Below are 12,785 nucleotides of genomic sequence, written 5' to 3'. Positions count from 1 at the left end.
AGAAAAAGGTCTTACTTTTCCCTCTGCCTGTCCTTCTCCGACCCTCTCCCCGATACGCACTTAGAGTTGCTCTAAATCAGCTTGGTATAAATTACTAATTTAGGATCCCTCTTTCCTTTCCTATCTTCTTCCTTCCCTCCTTCTTCATTCCTTTGCCAGTTTCGATCTGGAGGAGTAGTGTTTTCATAAGTAATTCCTAAGTCTGGATGGCATGCACCGGGTCTCCTTATTTACCTCTCCTATCACATCAGGAGCCGCAGCATAAATACATGGACTCTGGAGTCAGACCTCCCTGTATTCAAATCCTAGCTCTGCCATTTACTAGCAGAGTCACCTGAACACTCTTCTTAAACTCTCTCCAAGTCTTAACTTTTCTCATCTATGAAAAGAACAAAATGATACCTATCTATGATAATTAAAAGAGCTGTGTTCTAGCAAGTACCTGACTTTCTTTAGGCACTCAGTAGTTGTTAATTTCACTCTATCCTAGTTACTATGACATAAGGCTTGCAAGCGATAGTGACAAAATTATTCTAAGAGTGATGTTCATAAGTATTGGGTGCTTACCTCCAGCAACTGGCGTTAGGATCTACCTTTTAAAAACAAATACTTGCGGTGTCTGGGTGGCTCAGTTGCTTAAGCATCTGTCTTCAGCTCAGGTCATGATCCCACGGTCCTGGGTTCAAGTCCTACATCGGGCTCTCTGCTTAGCGGGGAGCCTGCTTCTCCCTCTCCCTCTGCCCCTCCCCCTGCCTGTGTTCTCTCTCTTCTTCTTTCTGTCAAATAAATAAATAAAATCTTAAAAAAACCCACAAATACTCAAACTCAATGAAACAAATGAATAAGCAAACAAAAAGCAGAATCAGGCCTAATAAATATAGAGAGAACAAACTGATGGATGTCAGAGAAGAGCGTTGGGCAAATGGGTGAGAGGGAGTGGGATGTATAGAAGCTTCTGGTTGTGGAATGAATAAGTCACAGGAATAAAAGGAACAGCAGAGGGTGCATAGCCAATAATATTACAATAATAATATTACAATGATATTGTAATAGTACTATATGCTGCCAGATATTACACCTGTGATGAGCACAGCATAACGTACAGAGGAGCTGAATTACAACACAGTGAACTAATGGAACATTGTGTGTCACCTATCCTCAAATTTAAAAAAAATTTAAAAACATAAGAAATGCTCAAGCCCTTCTACTTCACTTGGTCCCAGTGGAAGGCAGAATAATGTCCCCTGAAGATATCCATACATTAATCCCCAGAACCTGTGACTATATGATCTCATATGACAAAAGGGGCTTTGCTTTAAGATTAAGTTAAGAATTTTGAGACAGGGAGATTATCCTGGATTATCCCCGGCAGACTCAATGCAATCACAGGAGTTCTTCTGAGTGAAAGAGGAAGACAGGAGAGCGAGAAGCAGAGGAGTGTGAGGGGAGAAGCAGAATTCAGTGTGGTGATGCTGGCCTTAAAAATGAAAAGGGGCCTAACCAAAGAATGCAGGAAGCCTCTAGAATCTGGGAAACACAAAGAAAGGAATTCTCCTTGAAAGCCTTCAGAAGAAACACAGCCCTGCCAACACTGAGATTTTAGCTCCGTGAGAACCATTTTGGAGTTCCAACCTCCAGATCTGTAACGTGAAAATGTGTGTTTTCTGAAGCCTCTAAATTTCTGGTAATTTGTCATAGCATCAGTTGGAAACTAATAGCACGCCGTTTTCTGCTTGTCTTTCTTCCAAAGGTTCCGCTATTTGTAAAGCATGGGGGCCCAAGGTGTTCATTACAACTGAGCTGGGCTTGTTTCAGAGTCTACGCAGTGCACTGAGCTAAAAAGCATCTATAGAAAATACACGTGAGTTCATGATGATTTTTGTGTGTGCATGGCCTTGGTCAAGTATATTTGAATTTCCAATTCAAATTCAGGATACAAGACTGTTTAGTGGTCTTTTTTTTTTTTCCATCTGTATCAACACCAGGGATGGGAGGATTAAAATACGTCACAATTACTCATTTTGCCTTATCCCACGGCACATATATAACCGTCTCAGAAAAACAACATCAACACTGCTACCAGCAACATGATTACTCAAAAATCAAAATAACACAAAACAAAACCATATCTCTTTTTTTTTTGTAATTTTTTTCCTTATGATATATCCCATGAGGAATATATGGTCCAATTACTGTATTTTAAAGTCACTTAGAATTACAATCTTTTTTAAAAAATCATTTAACATGCGCAGGATAAAAATCATACTTCTTTCCCTCTACTGACCAATCATCTTAATATCTGCCAGATAATTATTTCTATTGCTGTGAACAATGTTTTCGTCTATTGAGTTCAGTACTAACAACAACAATTATTATTATTATTGTTATTATTATGAAGTTACCATAACAATCACATACAATTGGGTTGTCTGTTATCTGGATATGATTCTAAAGACAGCTTCTATTCTCTTTTCTGCAACCTTGATCATGACTCAGTAGCCTACTCAACATCATCGATAGATTTCCGGTAAGATATTAATGTCAGGTTTAAAGGCATGCAGGAGGAAACTGAGGACTGCAGCCCCGGACTGTAGCCCAAACACTGAATACATCAATTCTCTTTAATATTCCAAGATCAGAACAAAGTTGATAAGGCAGCTTGCAAAAACAAGGGCCACTCCATCACTAAGTACCGAAATAGCTGTAGTAACTTCATAAGACAGAATGTGTTCCACTGTAAAGAGACCAAGCTGATTTGTCTTTGCCGATTTGAGTCAACAAGATCAAAAGAACAGAGGTAATATATGGAAAGGAAAGGAGATACAGAAAGAGATTGGCTTTATGATCATGAATATAAATTGACAAATATACACTAATACGAATGAGAGTCACAGTTCTAGAAAGCAGCAAGTATTGGCATTTGATTGAAGTTTCTTCTCAGTTATATCTGGCGGAACATAAAGCATGAAGTCACAGCCCAAAGGGTTAGTTAGGTCTGCAACTGGCAGGGTTTCTGCCAGAAGCTGAGGTAGAGCTCTTGGTGACTGAAGAAGGCAGCTGCCTTGAAAAACAAAGCTTCAGCAGGGTGTGGCTTTGTCCAGCAGGAGAATATGAGCCTAAAGCCGGGGAACCTCACAACAGCAGCAAGACAGAGATTATATATATTAGGGAGAAGCCAAAGAAGCGAAGCAGGACTGAACCACAGCTTGGAATTCAAGTGTTCCTGTGGACACAGAACCAGGCCACACAAGAAAGGAGACAAGCAGGAGATGGCACTGAGCTGAGCCAAAAGCCAGCATGAAAGCCTAGTGATCAAGGTTTTTCAGTTGCAAACAACAGAAATGTACACTGGGGAATGCAGGCAAAACAGAATTGTGTGAAGGGCAATTGGGGGTGGGAGATCGTGCGGAATTGACAGGAAAGGAGGTCCTAGTTGGGGCTCCAAAGGGTAAAATCTTAAACCCAAAAAACCAAAAACAAAATCAAATGCTCCAAAGGCTAGGATATGATCCTATATCCCAGGTTAAGTGTGTGCTGCTCTCGGAATGGGGTGCCATTCCAAATGTTTTTAGATTCCATGTCCCTCTGCTCAAGATTCAAACCCATGGAGAGGATCCATTTGGCATTGTTTAGGCAATGTGTTCCCCATTACTCCTCTCCCACCTAAAACTAGACTTATAGGAAGGCAGAGCCCCTGGTCAGGGACAACAGGGAGAGGGAGAAAATTCATCAAAAGTAAATCTGGGGGATAAACAGGTGCTGGATAGCCACTATACCATAAATGACCAACTACGCATGGTAGAAGCAAGTGAAATAGGGCCCGAGGCAAATTTAGATAATGTTTTGCCTCCAGACACAAATCCCATTGATGATATGTCTTAGACTTTTATTTAAAAAAAAAATTTTTATGGGGCGCCTGGGTGGCACAGCGGTTAAGCGTCTGCCTTCGGCTCAGGGCGTGATCCCGGCATTGTGGGATCGAGCCCCACATCAGGCTCTTCCGCTATGAGCCTGCTTCTTCCTCTCCCACTCCCCCTGCTTGTGTTCCCTATCTTGCTGGCTATTTCTCTCTCTGTCGAATAAATAAAATCTTTTAAAAAAATTTTTTTATAATACTTTTTTATTATATTATGTTAGTCACCATACAGTACATCCCTAGTTTTTGATGTGAAGTTCCATAATTCATTACTTGCGTATAACGCCCAGTGCACCAAGCAATTCGTGCCCTCCTTAATACCCATCACCGGCCTATCCCATTCCCCCACCCCCTCCCCTCTGAAGCCCTCAGTTTGTTTCCCAGAGTCCATAGTCTCTCATGGTTCATGCCCCCTTCTATTTACCCCCCCCTTCTTCTTCCCTTTCTTCTCCTACTGATCTTCCTACTTCTTATGTTCCATAAATGAGTGAAACCATACGGTAATTGTTTTTCTCTGTTTGACTTATCTCGCTCAGCATTATCTCCTCCAGTCCCGTCCATGTTGCTACAAATGTTGAGAGATCATTCTTTTGATGGCTGAGTAATAGTTCATTGTATATATGGACTGAATTAAGAAGATGTCTTAGACTTTTAAAGCTAGGGAAGAGGGACGCCTGGGTGGCTCAGCTGGTTAAGCCTCTGACTCTTGATTTCAGCTCAGGTCATGAACTCAGGGTTGTGGGATCAAACTCCATGTCGGGATCCCCCATCAGCAGGGGGGTGGGGGTGGGGGAGTCTTCTTGTGATTCTCTCCTTCTCTCTCTCTCTGCCCCTCCTCCATACCCCCAAGTAAATAAATAAGATCTTAAAAAAAATAAAGCTAGGGACCAGCCTGGGACCTGATATTTTCCACTTTGTATTACAGTTCATGTTGGTTTAGAAAATGCAGGTGCCTAAGGGTCACGTGATAGCTAACAACATACATGTATTTACTGCTTCCACTACACCAGACACTGGGGTAAGCGCATTACAGATATAACATTGCATTTAATCTTCCTGATATCACTGTGATGTAGGAAATACTGACTCATTTTACAGATGAGCCAACTGAGGTTCAGAAGGTTTAAATTGCACAAGGAAGGAAGATAGGAGGAAACTGAACAGCAGTCTAATCCTGTGATTATACTAGAAAGGCGGATGAGCAGTACAAGGAAGTGAGGCTCTAAGTAAGGTATCCTCCCACATCAGTTTTGACCTCTGTGGACCCAGCGATCTTGTTCAGTCGGACATGGCAACAATAGCATAATAGGAACAGGTGGGAAGATGAAGACATGTCAGGAATTCGCAGTACTGCTTGGCGAAGAGAGGGATGAAATTAAGACCAAGCATGACAGAGACTAAAGAAACATCATTAGACACAGATGTTGACCCCAAGAAGGTAGTCCTCTGTCCCCTGTCCAGAGGGCACATGAAGGTCAGACATGACTTAGACAACTTTGGTAGCAATGTGGTCTTGTCCAGAAGAAGGTTATAGTAATCCAGTAAGCCCACTCAGTGTGTGGTATTTGGAGAAGTTCCATCCTAGCAAGACCCTGGCCAGGGACCTAGGGTGTAGTCAGAACTGGGACTGGAGAATAATTTTCCACCTTGGATGGGGTTCTGGGAAAGCCTATAGCTTCAACCAGAAGACACCAGAGGAGGAGTTCAGGGCTATAAACCGGGAAAACATTATTGGGGGGGGGGGCAGACAGGGAAGTGGCACAGTTGGAAATCTATACTCTTAGCCAGAGTGGCACTCTGAATCTTCAGCTGGAGGACTGCGTAATTCCCATAGGTGAAGGCTGATGAGACACTCAGTCTTGGTCAGATTTGGCTCATGTACTGGGATGGGCTGCTGAGATAGTTATCGGAAAATATAACTGTAGGGAGCAAAAGAATACCAAGCTATGGAAAGTGGAGCAGGGGCCAATCATTACAACCATCTCAACCATCTCTAAACCTTAGATTCACATATTACCCAGAATTCAAGCTGTTCTTAAAACCAACACCAAAAAAAAAAAAAAAAAAGGAAAAAAAATCACAGCTTTAGCTAACTCTACCTCTCCCATTTATCATAAAACATTCTTCAGATAGCCAAATTTGTTTAAAAGCTGCCAAAATTCAGGCCTCCTAATGGAAAAAAACAAAAATTAAATTGCCTAACTAGACATTTAGCCTTTTTTTTTTTTTTTTTTTGGCAAGACTCTTTTACACTTTTCATGGTGTTTATAGCTTGCCTCTATAGGCAGTTTTCTTTATTGAAGTTCTTTCTCTTAAGAATATATTCTTTTCCTGTATGAAGTTTTAAGATTATTTGTCCACAAGTTGTCTTCCCTAATAAATATCCTGTCTAACCTTTAACATCTCTTTCATTTATAGATGGTATATTATACATAGAAATTATTCCTTCAAGGACTGATATAGACCGAATTGTGTCCCCCTCCCCCCAACCAAATTCATATGGGGATCATGACCTGAGCCAAAGGCAGATGCTTAACTAACTGAGCCACCCAGGCGCCCCAAACATTACTTAAGATTATTATTATAAGATACAATAAAGCCTTTTAGAAAAGTTTTGTGATTCTTGTACCTGGCTGTTGTCTTTGACTCCCTTTCTCCTGGCATCCTTCCTTTCCCTCCCCTTGACTGCAGGCTTGACTGGGTAAGAGGTTATCTTCCCACTCTTAGTAAAATACTTTGCTCTGCTCCCAGGCTCTGGCTACTATTATACAATTTTGTATCCTTCCTTCTTCTATTTGAGCATTTACTTTTTCTTAATTATATCTTTCTTCCGGGTAGTTTACCTTAAGGATAATATTGAAAAAGGAACAAGTGGTTTGCCAATGCCTTGGGCCCTACCCTCTGTCAATAAGTAAATCACCATCCTGGGTTTACCATTATGGTTAAATAAAATACTTGGAAGAAGAGAATGAATGTTTCCTTTTTTTTTTTTTTTTTGAAAGGTTTTGCAAATAATTTTAATCTCATAATTTTGTATTTTATATTTAACAGGTTATCAATTGTTGCGTGATCTTGGGCAAGTGAATTAACCTTTATGAGCCCATCATCCCTCATTCCTAACAGGGAAAAATGATAACAGCTACTATATTACTTCACAGGATTGTCAGACTCAGATGGAATAATATAAATGGAACTTGTTCGAGCGTTGGTGGTTACATTGTTAGTTGGAAAATATCTGCCTTTTATTTAACCCAGCCAGATTGGCCACATAGTTGATACACTGCACCAAAGTAGAAGGCTAGGTTCATCTTTGCTGCCTGTTTGTATTTGGGGGTTATTTCTTGATCAATTTGTGCAAAACAAGTTTGGCTTATTTTAATAGTATGAACGAGGTGTAGGGACTAAATGACTATAGCACAAACCTGTGTGTCAGTGCTCTCATAATCTTTAAGGATACACTAGGAATTTGGACATCAAAAATTTTTGGCAAAATGCTTTTTAAAAAAATTTTATTTATTTCAGATATAGAGAGTGTTTGAGAAAGAGTGCATGCATGGAAGAGGGGTAGAGGCAGAGGGAGAGAGAGAATCTCAAGCAGACTCCCTGCTGAGCACGGATCCCCGAACTAAGGACCCTGAGATCATGCCCTGAGTGGAAATCAGAAGTTGGATGCTTAACTGACTGATGCACCCAGGTGCCCCAACAGTATGCTTTCTTTTCATGCCCTACAAGTGCTTTGCTTGAGAGAGAATGTGGGTTATTTTGTGGAGAGTAAAGCTGGACATTTTCCCTTTTTTTTAAAATAAGCAGTAAAACTTCAAGTGTGATAAAGAAGGACATGGAATACTTTTCCTACTTAAAATTTTAATTGAAGGCTTTAATTCTACACTCTCTCCATGGGTGTGTGCGTGTGTGTGTGTGTGTGTGTTGTGTAGGTGGGGCTAGGTACCAAAGTGAGCATGCGAAGAGTGAGAGGAAGAGAAAGAGAAGAATCAAAACATGTAAGGGAGACACTGGGATATTTATACTGTTTCAGATGTGAAATCAAGGCCCCCAGAAATTTTACTTTCTTTTTTTCCCTCAAACTCAATTCCTGATTTTTTTTCTAAGAAATTTATGGTAGTCTTAGACTGAAGTCATTTTGAAGTAACCCCCCTCATTTTAATAGAAATATATGGGCAAAACTTTTGTTGGCTGTTTCATCCTGTTTTTCATGGAAATCATTATAGTTGTTGCATGCCTAAATATTGGAACAAATATTTACTTGTATAAACAGAGATCTACATTGAACAGAATAAAGTTCTGGGGGGGGGGAAATGTGACACTGTTTTGGAAAAATGAAAAATATTAATAGAATATAAATACTTGAAGAGTGGCAATGATAGGAAACAAAAATTAGCTGTATTTGATGTATAATATACATCAAATTTGTGATTGTCTGCTTATGTTGAGACATTATGTTGCAAAACAACGAGTTCTGGTTGAGATGCCTGCGGCTTTTCCTTAACGTAAGCGATTTTCATATCGCCATATTTTTCTTACAAAAGAATTATATGAAAATCTCATTGGCCTCCTACCTAGGTTACTTGCCAGTTTTAATCTATAGCAATTTCTAGGCCTAAGTTTAACAAGAATCTTAAGTGTTAAAAATGTAAACCTTGGGGCGCCTGGGTGGCACAGCGGTTAAGCGTCTGCCTTCGGCTCAGGGCGTGATCCCGGCGTTAGGGGATTGAGCCCCACATCAGGCTCCTCTGCTATGAGCCTGCTTCTTCCTCTCCCACTCCCCCTGCTTGTGTTCCCTCTCTCGCTGGCTATCTCTATCCTGTCGAATAAATAAATAAAATCTTAAAAAAAAAAAAAGTAAACCTTTATTCCTATCCCTATCTGAACATGTGATTTGATCATATATTTATATACCTACATTTCTTAAACATTTATTGGACTTGGAGAGATGGGTACGAGGTGTTCTTAATTTAAACTTTGTTTTTTTGAGGCAGAGAGTATAAAATGGTTTGCTGGTTGTCAATGACAGTTTTTATAGTTCCCTGTATTGCAGACATTTCTTTCATTTATTGAGATAGGATTAACTTTGTTTCCTGTCTGGTATTAGACCCTGGGATAGATGAGAAACTTTGGGATATGTAATTTGAATAGGCAAATTATTCTCTAGTCTGAGCAGACAAAAATCTTAGTTGCTTCTAATAAAATGATGGTGGTGTGGCAAACACAGAAGCAGTACTCTTATTATCTGTACCAAGTAATAGCAGTCACTTCACCTCCAGTTTAGGAAAGAGCGTGAAAAGAGAGTTAAAAAAAAAATGTTAAAAACATATTGTAATTAAAACAAACAAAACCAAAAACAGCATCTTTCCATATAACTACACCTCTGAAGTTTACACATGAACCTTATCATCAGTCTGGTACAGTATGGAGGGAGAAAAAGATAAATCCTCCATGATTTTAAAGTGCATTTGTTTCATTGGAGACTTTTAAGTTTTTCCTGAGTGAGAGAGAGAGGCGGAGAGCTCATCTTTCTTGATACAGTGTATCGAAACATAAAAATGTTTGATAAATGAATTTTTAACAGCGCTGGGCTGTGATTTTTCTTCATGCACATCTTAATGTCTGACTTTTGAAAGATCTTTAGACATAAGTAATATTAGGTAATAATTAACAATTAAAAAACATATTTTCAGAGTCCTCTACAAACGCCTTCATGGCGGATCGACTTCCACAGCGGTTTTTCACAGTGCCATATCTTCATCCTACTTAACCATCTGTAAAGACAGAGTATGGGGCAGATGGGACTGCAAACTGGAGTGAGAAAACACCGGTTCCACTTTGTGCTCTACAACTTGATAACCTGAGTGATGTTTGGCCTCTCGAAACTTCAGGAGGTTCATTTACAACACTGAATAATAACTATCACGTTATACAGTTCCAAGGATTGATTACCTGAGCTCACAAACGGAGTTCTCGATAGACCGTAAATGAGATGCAAACGTGAGCCACAACTCATAGTTCCAAGCAGCTGCATCCTTGCTGTAGCACTGAGGTCAGAAAAAAGTGGGGGAAAATGTTAACCAGGTGAGGTCACTCCCTTAGGCCAGGGCCCTAAAATTCTGCACCTGGAGGGCTGTGCTCGGCAATGCCTCGAGAACCTGACTTGGCACAATGGCGCTCTTAGGCTCTTTGCTCACCCGAGCCGCGGAATTTTTAGTAGCTGTCCTTCATAATAGGATCGTTTTCTCCCAGTTCTCCCCCAGAGACCTGGCCAAGCCTCTCCTCTCCTAACCTCGCCCAGAGAAACGTACCCGTATCCACTATTACTCCACGCTCCCCCTCACGCACCACTTGTGCGGAGGTGGGGATGGAGGCGTGGCTTGGCTTTTATAGGCCTTGCCAGCCAATGAACGTGCCGCCTTTCTTCCGGTCGGCGAGCCGGCCAATCCGAGCAAGTCGCTGTAATCTTCGGCTCTACTCGGCTCTTTTCGCTGATGCGGGAGCTTGGGGGCCGCCGCCGCTAGAGAGACGCTTTCCTTTTTTATTTTTTTTCCATGCGTTCACTTCCGGGTCCGGCGCCGATCCGGATGCCCGAGGCAGAAGGATGTTTGACCTCCGGATAAGCGAGGCGCCGCTGTGCATTCATTCCCGGCTGCATCGGTGGCGACAGCAGCGGCCCGGGCGGCGACTCTCCGGCCAGAGGCGGCGGTAGAAGGCACCGGCAGGAGTGCAGGGAGCGAGTCCGAGCCGAGCTGCGTTCCCTCCCTCGCTCGTTCCTTCCCCCCCTACCTCGCTCGCTCCCTCCCTGCGTGGCTTGCTTTCCTCCTCCGGTCGCCGGCGGGTGTGATGTGCCGCCGCCGCCGCCCCCGCCGCCGCTGACTGACGGAGCAGGGGGCGCCGCCCGCGCCCGGGACCGACCCAGCAGCTCGCGGCCGCGCCTCTGAGGTAAAGCCCCCCTCCGCGGTGGCGCGCGGCCGGCTGGCCCCGGCCCGGCGGCAGCCTCGCCTCGGCTCCCTCCTTCCCGGGTGGGGCTGGGTGGGCTGGGGTCCCGGGCTGGGAGGGCTAGGGTGCGGCGGGGGCGGCGCCGCAGGCGGGGGCCGCGGAAGAGGGGTGGGCGAGGACCCGGGAGAGCAGGCGGCGCGGAGGGAGGGAGAACGGGCGGGAGGGGCCGCGGCCGGGGGTGAGGGCGCCGAGGGCTGGGCGGCAGAGGAGGGGGCCGCGGGCGGCGGGCCGGGCGGGTGCAGTAGTTGCCGAGCGGTGCGGCGCTAGTGGGGACGCGGGGGAGGTGGGCGAGCCGGGAGAAGGCGGGGGCTTCTGCGGGGAGGGGTTTTGAGGTCGGGAGCGCAGCCCCGGCGCTCTTGATTGTGTCCAGACAATTATCCTCGGAGTGGGGGTTTGGACAGGAGGGAGGGAGGCATCGGGCTGCTGGAAGGAGGTGTCAGGGGCCAGCCTTCATTTCAGGGGTAAACTTCCCGCTGGGGTGTCTGTTGGGGGTGGGGGGCAGGGATTTACCTATTTGATAGAGCTTTTGACTTAGCTCAAAACTTAACCAAGGCATTAGTCGGGGGTAACACAATTTCTGTGCTGGCTACTGTTAAGGTTCTGGTTTGTTTGTTTATCCCACATGCAGAGGAAGTGACACACCGAAGCGTCGGTGCTCTTGGTCCCTTGCTCCTACGTTTCTTTTCTTTGGGGTGGTGGTGGAGATGTGTGTGTGTGCTCGTAGGGTGGGGGTAGTTAGGCCTGTGTTAGGATCATTCCAGTTTTCCCAGGGAAGGAGGAAAAGTTAATGGGTGGGAGAGAGAAAAAGAGAGAGAGAGAGAGAGAGAGAGAGAGAGAGAGAGTGTGTGTGTGTGTGTGTGTGATGGCTACTGTTGCTACACTGTGCGAATTAGTTGTAACTCTGTTGTAATGAGTACGGAGGCTGGCCAATAAGTGACCCCTTTTTAACCTTTTGTTTTAGAAGGTCGACTTTAATTGGAAAATGAAAAACCTTCTGATTTTTAATAAGTTAGGAAAATAAGTCAATATTTATTTCTTGTGCAGTTACTAGTGAATGACATTTGCTCACAGTAAAAGATGTTGAACTACATCTGAGTTGGAATACTTTTTAAAATTAAAAACATTTAATTTCTAAAGCTGTGGATGTATTTTTGAAGAACATTTGCTTTCCCTATAAATAAAAAGTGGAGGAAAATAGCACAAATTATAAGAATGAGTTAGGGTTAGAAAGATAGGAGGCCAGTTTAAGAAACCATTTTCCACCAAAAATCAGTTACAGTTGGTGACATTCTTAGTAACATTTTTCGGGGTGGGGTGGAGAGTTCTGCTTAGTGTTATTTCATAACTCTTTCCAAACTTTGCTCTGGCTGTATTCTGAGCTAAGATAAAGTATATTTTGTATATATTAGCCCTTATCATTGCACATAAGGTGAAAATCGTATTTATTGGCATTGAAAGAAAGATATTATCAAATAAACTGCATGGCTTTGGTATAGATTCTCTGGAATGTACACACTTTGGCTTCCAGTGAGCTTGCATTTATGCATATGCATCTGGTATTAGTACTTCTCTTTAGAATGGGGACAGAAAGGTTAATTTTAATGTTGATATATATGAGACTTTTTGGGGAGAATCTTAGAAAATTATAATCTTCAGTGATGATTTACTGTGCTCAGTGACCTCTTCTGCCATTCATCCACTCAGAAATTAATGCGTTATGTAATTATTGACATTTTCATTGTTAGATTTACAAAGCGTTAACTCTTAACAAAATCTTCAACACATGGTATTCATTTATTCCTTCAAATACAAAGACTGGAATTAAAATCAAGGAATAGTTCTGTTCAACCCAGACCTTTACCAT

The 12,785-nt window shown here is 42.8% G+C and overlaps 1 protein-coding gene and 1 long non-coding RNA gene across 9 annotated transcripts in view; one reads left to right on the top strand and one right to left on the bottom strand.

Moving 5' to 3' along the window:
- The window catches only part of LOC103670538, a 38,516-nt gene extending 28,227 nt beyond the window's left edge, over positions 1 to 10,289 (bottom strand). Inside the window, exons 1-2 of the long non-coding RNA XR_570587.2 lie at positions 10,231 to 10,289; positions 9,872 to 9,966 (exon numbers count right to left, since the gene is read on the bottom strand). This is a non-coding gene — a long non-coding RNA (uncharacterized LOC103670538). The remainder of the gene's footprint in view (positions 1 to 9,871; positions 9,967 to 10,230) is intronic.
- A 123-nt stretch (positions 10,290 to 10,412) lies between these two features.
- The window catches only part of CSNK1G3 (casein kinase 1 gamma 3), a 109,670-nt gene continuing 107,297 nt past the window's right edge, over positions 10,413 to 12,785 (top strand). For 6 of the 8 annotated variants that reach the window (XM_040622532.1, XM_040622530.1, XM_040622528.1 and 3 more), the window contains exon 1: positions 10,738 to 10,864. The gene's annotated coding sequence lies outside the window, so the exon portion shown is untranslated. Of the gene's footprint in view, positions 10,865 to 12,785 lie in introns of all 8 variants that reach the window. The other 2 variants (XM_040622534.1, XM_040622533.1) reach the window with 1 other exon arrangement.

Source organism: Ursus maritimus, unplaced genomic scaffold (assembly GCF_017311325.1).
Source record: "Ursus maritimus isolate PB19 unplaced genomic scaffold, ASM1731132v1 scaffold_5, whole genome shotgun sequence".
NCBI lineage: Eukaryota > Metazoa > Chordata > Mammalia > Carnivora > Ursidae > Ursus > Ursus maritimus.
This window is presented reverse-complemented; position numbering and strand designations above follow the sequence as displayed.